Raw genomic sequence first — 9,246 nt, forward strand, 5'->3', positions numbered from 1 at the left:
AAAGCACAAACAAAAAAAAAAGAAAGAAAAAGAAAAACAGGCTGTATTGTTGTATGTACTGTTGAATGAGTATTTATTATGGGTGACAATTAATATGAGCTACACCTATCCCAATGTATGCATCATTTTCTCTAGCGATGCTTAGCTGCTCAATTGAAGACATGTAATTGGTTGAATTTTCTAAGGGTACGGTTGTCCCAGGGAATTAAAATGAGAAGATAAGAGCTAGAGAATTGAGTATGTTTGTGAGGTAATCATTATACTCATGGAGCATGGTTTCTTAGCTAGATATTGCTAATAGGTGCACCTGCGTGGCTCAGTCAATTGTGTTGACTCTTGATCTCCACTCAAATCATGACCTCAGAGTCATGGGCTGTAGCCCCACTTCAGATTTTGTGTCGAAAGAGTGAAGGCTGCTTGGGATTCTCCCTCTATCTCTGCCCCTTCCCACTTGCACATGTGCTTTCTCACTCAAAAATAAATAAACGTAAAAAAATAGGCAAATAAAATGAATAGAGTCAAACAATGTCCAGATCAACAGACTGAAGGTGCCATTAAAAAGAGTCATTTCCAAGGTAGGGTGACTAAACAAGTAAATTGGAAAATATTTCTCTAACTAGGGAAACTAATGCTTCATTATTAAAATTGAAGATATTTTTACAACTTTCATGTTTGCCTTTTAATTTTCTGTATTTTTGATGTCAAACGGTGTCAATTTCTCTGTACCCATCACTCCTTTATTATTGACTTTCTGCTTAGAAAGTCTTCCTGCAGCCCCAAATCAGTTATCAATGCACCCCTATTACCTGTTTTTTTGATAATTTTGTTTTATATTTTAATATTTAATACATCTGTCATTTTATTAAATTTAAATTTTGCTTTCTCTCAAGATGGAAAATATCTTAATATCTCAATCCTGTAGTTTGACTAAATTATATATTTTCTATTAGTTGATTGTTATTTTCTGTGCAAAATATCTTCAAAATATATACGCATATGCCTTCCTCTCACAATCTCTATAGCCACTACTCACTTCCAAGCTACCGTCATCTATTGTCTGGAACACTGAAACTATCTTCCAAAGAGTTCCCTGATTCCCACTGTACTTCAACAGAATATTCTCCGTGCACACAGCGAAGTGATCAGTGAAAACAGGTGTGAACACTCAGAGTTTCTTCTTGTATGGTTTAATGGACATGGGAGTACTAGGAAGTGGTCTAGAGTATTCCTGACACATGCCTTCGTGCCCATTGTGTGTAGCAGTAATTCTTTTTCCAGTTGACATTTATGTTTGCTACAAAATCATCCCCATTTTGCCTGTTCAGTGGCATGAAAACCACCAAATGGCAGAAAGGTACCATAACTTGGAATTCAATAGAGATGTGGTCATGATTCCTGGTAGAAAATTTTCTCCATTAGATGCTATGAGCTCTGAAACATCCCAATCCAGCATAGACAGAGAGTTAGAGAGTTGACATGTGTATGTGGTTCAATATGTGTATACATATATCACATATATTATGTATAATATATATAATGATCTTGTTGGATCATACCCCAACATCACAAGCTTTTAAAAAAATATATTGCACCAAAAACCTATCTTTAGTAGGCCATTTCACTTTTTCTATAAGGACAGCTGTTTCTGGGTTAGATATAGAAAGAAAACATGGAAAGACTAATAAAACCCTTAACAATGAATGCATTCCCTTAATTAATTTGCCTTAAAAAGATTTTCTTTTTGAGAAGCAATATTATGTGGGAAACCATTATGTGAGTAAAGAATTCAGGAAGTCTATAGATGGTGATGCAGATAGAAGCTTGGCAGCTAGGGAAGTTAAATCTTTATCATCACTGTGTATATTCTAGCAAATAAAACCTGCTGTTCCATCTGTCCAGCAGAGAGTCTGGGAGGGTCAATCTTCTACTAACATGGTGATGGGTCTGGGTTCTTTTGGCAAATTGAGGGGAAGTCCATTTTTATTAAACCTTGTATAAACTTCATCCCTGCCATCTTAGCAACTTTGTTCATGAGAAAATAGAACAAACATTGCCATGGTTGGGGAAAAGGATGGACTATAACCTATTTTGTGGAAGATATTGTCGGTAGCCTATTAAATAACTACCTCAGGGAACAGGACCTTTTGGCAAGTATTCACACCATATACAATATATCTCACAATGTGAGCATTTGGAAATATCTAAACATATATTTCTTCCAGAAATGCATTTTCCACAAATTCTCCACACTTAGTTCTTCACACCCTCTATTTATTGAGTTACTTTATCTGTCTTTTCCTTGTCCTTTTTTGCCCTGATTCATGCTCCTGAAGACTGACCTCTACAGACTAGTCACGCAGGTTCTTTGGTTCTTGATTTCTGGATAGATTTTTCCAGTGGGAGGCATGAGCAAGAGATCAGAATGTAGGAAGGAAAAGAGACTGTGTATTCAAGCTCCGCTACCCAGCTTCCCCCACTGCAGGACTGTGGTGTCATTCGAGAACACCAGTTAGCTTCCTCTGAATTTAGGCCACCCGGCTCCCTCCATTTGCCTCTCGAGGTCTAGAGCTGGTAACGGTTTTCTTCAGCTGACTTTTATTCCCTGAACCTCCCTTACTCTCTTGGTTTCACATCCCCTTTATTAAGTTATTCTGTTATGCTCTTCTGGGCGTGTCAATAAGACTTGCCTGATACATTTTCTTCAACTTCAGATGTGGGCACTAATTTTCTGGTTTCCTGGAACTGGTATAACGGCTTGGACAGGACTGTGGTGCCCTCCCTGATTTCTAGATAACATTATCTGTTATGAATGTGTTTATATCTTTTCACTGAAATAATCTCTTCTATATTCCTTCATGCAAGCCTTTTTTTTTTCAACTATCTTTTCTGACCTGTTAACTCATGTTAACTGTGGATAAGTTAATAGACATTTTTCTCAGAAATCCTTAAGATTTTAATTCAAACGAGTGAAGTGAGGTTCAGAGTTGGATAGAGGTCATTTATATGGAAAAATATTTAATTTTTTAAGCCCTATATATTTTTAATCACATACAGCTATTAAGTAATGACTGCTGTGTTTGAAAATCTTTAAAGACATAGACAAAGCCCAAATTTAAAATCTCTGTGGACTCTCCATTTCTTTCTTTTAAAAAAATTGCGATATAATTGACATACAGCGTTATATTAGTTTCAGGTGTACAACATAATGATTTGGTATTTGTTATACTTTCTCTTTCTTGCTGGATAAGGTGCAGACTCACCATCATTCAAGCACATGGATTAATGTGCTTTAATCTCTGAACCTCACTCTCAAGAGTCCATGATTTTATCTATGTTTTCTCCTAATTTGATTTTTGTTAGCTAGTTTTTAGTTGTTGTTTTTTTTTTCTGATTCCCTTTTTACATTTCCTTACCTGATGAATTCTTACTTATGCCTCGGATCTAAGTCCAGATGATCCCTTTTCTGTGGAGTTTTCTCTGATGCTGGTGGAAAAAACCAACAGTAACAACTAATAATTTCAGCCACTGTAACTCAAAAACATATGGGACATATAGTTATCATGAAATATAAGATGTACTATAGTAGTAATCTTAACAAGTTTATATTCAATATTTCTTTTGGCTTTCAAGGATGGGCATTATTTATAGATTCTCACAAAATCTCAACAAATAAGTGAAATATTAAAATGAGAACTCAATTAATATATGTCAAATCAATTAATTAGATAAATAAAAAATTAGTTGACAAAGGAAATAGGAACTTCTAGATTGTTACTAGAAATCTATTATTGATGTATTTGCCTTTAGACTTAAAATTGAACAGAGAAGAAATTTAACAAAGATGATGGAAGGAGCAAATTAATGAAAAGAAGGCAAGATCAAGGCCAGTGAGAAGAAGGTAATAAAAGTGTTTAAAGAAAAGATATTTGAGTATAAAATCCAATTGTTCTATATGATTTTTGAATTTATAGGTATTACTGGACCACTGTGGGCCAAAAAACCCAAAGTGGATTAAAACAATAAGCAACATTTTTTCCCCCCGCAGGAGGAGAAAAGCTATTTTTGGAACAAGGTCAACTTAAGTGTCCTTGGATCTTAGAGCAACTAGGAAATTAACAGAGCGGTAGGAGTGGACATCAATAAGAATAAATTAGAGTTTAGACAGTCACTTGGATGTAGGAAAGAAAGAACAGGATGAGTAAAATCACGAGGTTGACTTACAAGATCATAAGAGAGAACTCAGCAGTATTTGTCTTCATAAGCAACTGTCTCTTCAATTTATATTTTATTCAGACTCTGTGTATGGTCTTCTGCATTGTTTTTTTTCTCCCCTTAACATTATAAAATTAACACTCCTAATTGTATACATTATGCATAAAACTGTGTTTTGTTTTGAAACTATGAAGTTTCATTGTAAGCCAATGGTAGATTTTGACTCAACTTAGTCCAGGTTTTTAAATTTCAGCTTAAGGATTATGATGATGTAACTCAGAAATATTAGTAAAGCATATATTAAAATGGGTACATAGGGTAAGATGAAATATATTATACATTTTTCATTGCAATGAAAATTATACTTTCCACTATAAATCTTCTAAGGGAAAGAATAATTGTTCTGAGTAAATCTTGTTGTTTGTTGGACAATTAATGCCTCCCAGTTCAGTACTCAAATGGACACATATTTGAAATACAGAGAAAGAAAAGGTGATGGGAAATGTCTGAAAAACAGAATATACAAGTTGAGTACACATTCTAGAAGAATGTAGTATAAAAGAGAAAAGCATAGTACTAAAGACTCCAGATACAACGCAACATGGTGAGGACTCCAGCATCGGTGAAGGGCGTGGAGGTGCCTCATATCAGGGCCACCGGATGGCAGTAGCAGCGTTAGGGACGGCAGAGGGCAGTGTTTGCAGATTATGGGGCAAGTCTAACCTTCTCACAGTGAACAGCCACTGCAGTCATCTTCAAATAAGGTCTTTTTTTCTTTTATGGTTTTTTAATTTATTTTTGAGAGACAGAGAGAGACAGCGCGAGCAGAGGAGGGTCAGAGAGAGAGAGGAAGACACAGAATCCAAAGCAGACTCCAGGCTCTGACCTAGCTGTCAGCACAGAGCCCGATACGGGGCCGAACCCACGAACCATAAGATCATGAACTGAGCCGAAGCTGGAAGCCGGACGCTTAACTGACTGAGCCACCCAGCCGCCCCCAAATAGAGTCTTAAGAGAAAAGTATGCAAAGGGTGCTGGGATAGGGGTGAGGGGGAGTGACAAGAGCACAGAGGAATTTTAGGAAAGTGAAAATAGTCTATATGATATTATAATTATGGGTATACGTCATTATACTTTTTCCCCAAACTCATGGACTTTATGAGTTATCTCAAACTCATACAGCAGGAGTGAATGAACCCTTAAATAGACAATGGACTTTGGGTGATGATGATGTCATAATAGGGTGTCAATATAGGTTCATGGATTTTAATGAACATTGGTTCTGGTGAGTGATGTTGACAATGGGGAAGGACATGCATATGTGGGGACAAGGGACAGATGGGGAATATCTGCCTTCCTCTCAATTTTGTTAAAACTTAAAACTATTTTAAAAAATAAAGTCTTTAGGGCCCCCTGGGCAGTTCTGTTGGTTAAGCATCTGACTCTTGATTTTGGCTTAGGTCATGGTCTCACGGTCATAAGATTGAGCCCAAGTTGGACTCCATTCTGAGTGTGTGGCCTGCTGGGTGTTCTCTTTCTCTCTCTCTCTCTCAAGATAAATAAACTTAAAAAACTTTAAAAATAATGCCTTTAATTAAAAAAAAAGATCCCTCACATAGAAGGTACATATTAGCTACTAGTACAGTGTTCTTCAAGTCTGATGATAAACTAGTGAGAAATTTTCAAATCCTGGTACAACGGTTCTTTTTCCGAGTAATGACACTAATGAAGGACCCCGCTCAGGTTAAAGCGGCACAAAAGCAACATTGAACATCAGTGCAAAGTGATCAGATTACAGAACTGCTTTAAAAAAAGAGAATGTTGTACTTATTTACAAACAGATTGATGAAGACATTTATTTTATATTTCCATATAAAAGTTATTCATTTCATAATTCAAACTTTAAATTAAGTACTCTAATGTATTCTTATTAATATTTAATGACAATGAAGATATTAGGCAAGTAAATCTTCAAAGGAAAATTGTCTTTCGTAAGGAGTGCAAGGCCTGACTTGTATTTTGCTGCACAGGTAAGTTCAGTCTCTTCTATAAACGGAAGTGCACTTTCCTTCTGTCGATCTTCTACTCCGCATTGAAAGGAGAACTGTACACTTGCCTGAATATCTAAATTCAATAAAATATTATTCTAAGATTAAAATAAGCATCTCCATATAATAAGTTGTTTCCCACCTACAGAAACTTACACCCTTGTTATAATTACTTCGTCCTAACAACTCCTCCTCTTAACACTCAGAGTGTGTGGGTTCTGAGAAGGCAGCACACAAACCTGGTATTTTTAAAAGGATTCTAATAATAACAACATAATATTTTTCTTCTTCCTGATGTCCGCGTATCATCATTTACTTTTAGTTTTTTTCTCCTTTTACTGACTTTCCCCTTTAAACATTCAGTATGTCAATATCACTTGTTCTGAACTTAATCTACAAGTGTGGAATTTATTCTACTATTGCCATTTATTCAAATTCCTAAAAAAAAACCTCAAAAAGCCATATGACCTCACAAAGATTTTTAAAATTTATTGTAAACATTTCTTATTACATCAACAGAAATCTCAAGTTCTATGAATTTTTAAATTTCTATGAAATTCAAGGATGTTATCGGTGATAACTTCCTTTAGTGAAGTGCTTACTCTTAAAATTTTTTAAATGTTTATTTTGGAGAGAGAGTGAGATGGACAGAATGTGGTGGGGGAGGGGCAAAGAGAGAGGGAGACCATGTGAAGCAGGCTCCAGGCTCTGAGCTGTCAGCACAGAGCCTGACAAGGGGCTCCAACTCATGAACTGTGAGATCATGACCTGAGCCAAAGTAGGACACTTAGCCAACTGAGCCACCCAGGAGCCCCTTGAATGCTTTCTCTTTACTGCCAGATACAGTTTTAAGAGCTGTAAATCCGTTGGTCATCAGAACCCTACTTGTCAGTCACTCAGTAATCATAGCCCTAAGAAAGGGTGGAACATCTGCTTCACATTCTACAGATGAAAATTGTGCTATAAAGTACTTTAATAACTTGATGACGAAAGTTAAAATAAATCTTGACATGTTCTTAATTTCCTTTAAAGTTTAAGATATCTAGTTATGTTTGTCTGCTGTTCCATTTAGGCTAAATGAGAGGTCTTGGAAAGACATAAAGGTCTCCCATACAGAAAAATTAAAAGGAAAACAAAGTATTTTTGATTGCTAGAACTCATTTTTTGATTTCTGTTATCCACAGCCCCCAGCCTGTATTTTAGGCAAACTATCATTTTTTCAATGGCACACAGCTGGTAAGCTGTTGAGCAAGGATTTGAAACTAGGTCATCTGATTATAGAAGTTATGATATTATACTATATGCATTGGGATTACATTTCCTTCCTTGATAACATGGCGATAATGAATATCACAAATTGCTGGAAGGTATTTCTGATTAGTGAGTAATCAACCATAGGAACAAAGGAATGGATTCTGTCAGTTTGCATGTTTAAAAAGAAATATCATATACTTATGCCCTGGCATTAAGAGTAGAGAAATAAATTCCCTTTGAAATACTGAAAATTTTCACCATTTCATGTGCTCCTACATGATATTTGAGATTATGCAAATTTCTCAGTGGCAGTTTATAAAAGCACATACTGTCAGTGCACTTGTAACAATGGTTATAAATACTAGCTTTTGTAGTTTCTTTTCATCTTCTCATGGAACTTATCAGTGTTCAAATGCATAAGGCTAACAAGATGGCACTTGGATCAAGTTTTAAAGAAAACAAGAGATTAGCAAATAATAAGTCAAATGATGAGGACATTTACCTAAAATGGCACTTTTGTATTTTACTAAGCTTATATTCTTATCGCTTTGTGAAGAAACTGAATTTAAGAAAAATATATCCAGGCCAATCTTTACACCGTCATGCAAGCTGTGCCCTGAACTGGGGCCCTCAGCCAAGGGAGCCTGTTGGGGCTAAAAATCCTCTCAGGGTGCTTTTGATGTGAGGTTGGATCAGCCCTGAGGAAAGCCGTGCCTTTTTCTAATTCATCTTCCCAGAGGGGGCCCCTTTTTCTAATTCAGCAAGTGAGTCTTATGTAACAGCAGCAGCCCTGAATATGTGGACTGCTCAAAATATTTTGCAAAGAATGTTTTAAATCAAAGTTATGATTGCACAAGTATTTTATAGGAGGACACTAATATTGCTGGACCCAGAAACCAGAAGCACAGGACTAAGTCCAATCTCTGGCTGTAACTCTGATTCTGGTAAAGTGTCTAATTAATTTACATTCACTTGGAGAGATTTTTGTCCAAAATTATTTCTACATTATCTGTTTTTTTTTTATTTTTTTAATGTTTTCATTTATTGTTTTTGAGAGAGAGACAGCATGAGCAGAGGAGGGTCAGAGAGAGAAGGAGTCACAGGATCTGAAGACAGGCTCCAGGTTCTGGGCTAGCTGTCAGCACAGAGCCCGACGCAGGCCTTGAACCCACGAACCATGAGATCATGACCTGAGCTGAAGTTGGATGCTTAACCGACTGAGCCACCCAGGCGCCCCTACATTATCATTTTGTTCTTTACATTGTGAGAGTCATGAATTAATTATCAGTGTTGACATTCAGATTATCTAGAGATATATAGAATCTAAGTGTGCTTCCCACATTATCTGATACTCTTGATGCACATGGACACTGACATTACAGTTAACTGTCATTGTTTAATTATCTCACACACAGGACTTACCAACCTTTATATTTATAAAGGAAAACTGTACTCTATAGACACTGAAGAAATAATGAAATGATGAGCACTAAAACTATGAAAAATTATGGTAAAGATAGATGTAATTTCAATTAGTGCATTAAATAGTTCAGGAGTTAAGAGGAGGACTAACGTTTCTAGTTTGAAGTGGGCATCTTTGAACAGTCAGTGGCTTCCCTGGAGGTACAGCTATTCAGCATTAGGGCGTTACAATTATTATAATCCTTGCTGGTGATATAATAATGAATAAATACAAGTGAGTAAGAAAATGCTAACACTGGTCATCCAAAAG

Source organism: Suricata suricatta, chromosome 10, assembly GCF_006229205.1.
Source record: "Suricata suricatta isolate VVHF042 chromosome 10, meerkat_22Aug2017_6uvM2_HiC, whole genome shotgun sequence".
NCBI classification, from domain to species: domain Eukaryota; kingdom Metazoa; phylum Chordata; class Mammalia; order Carnivora; family Herpestidae; genus Suricata; species Suricata suricatta.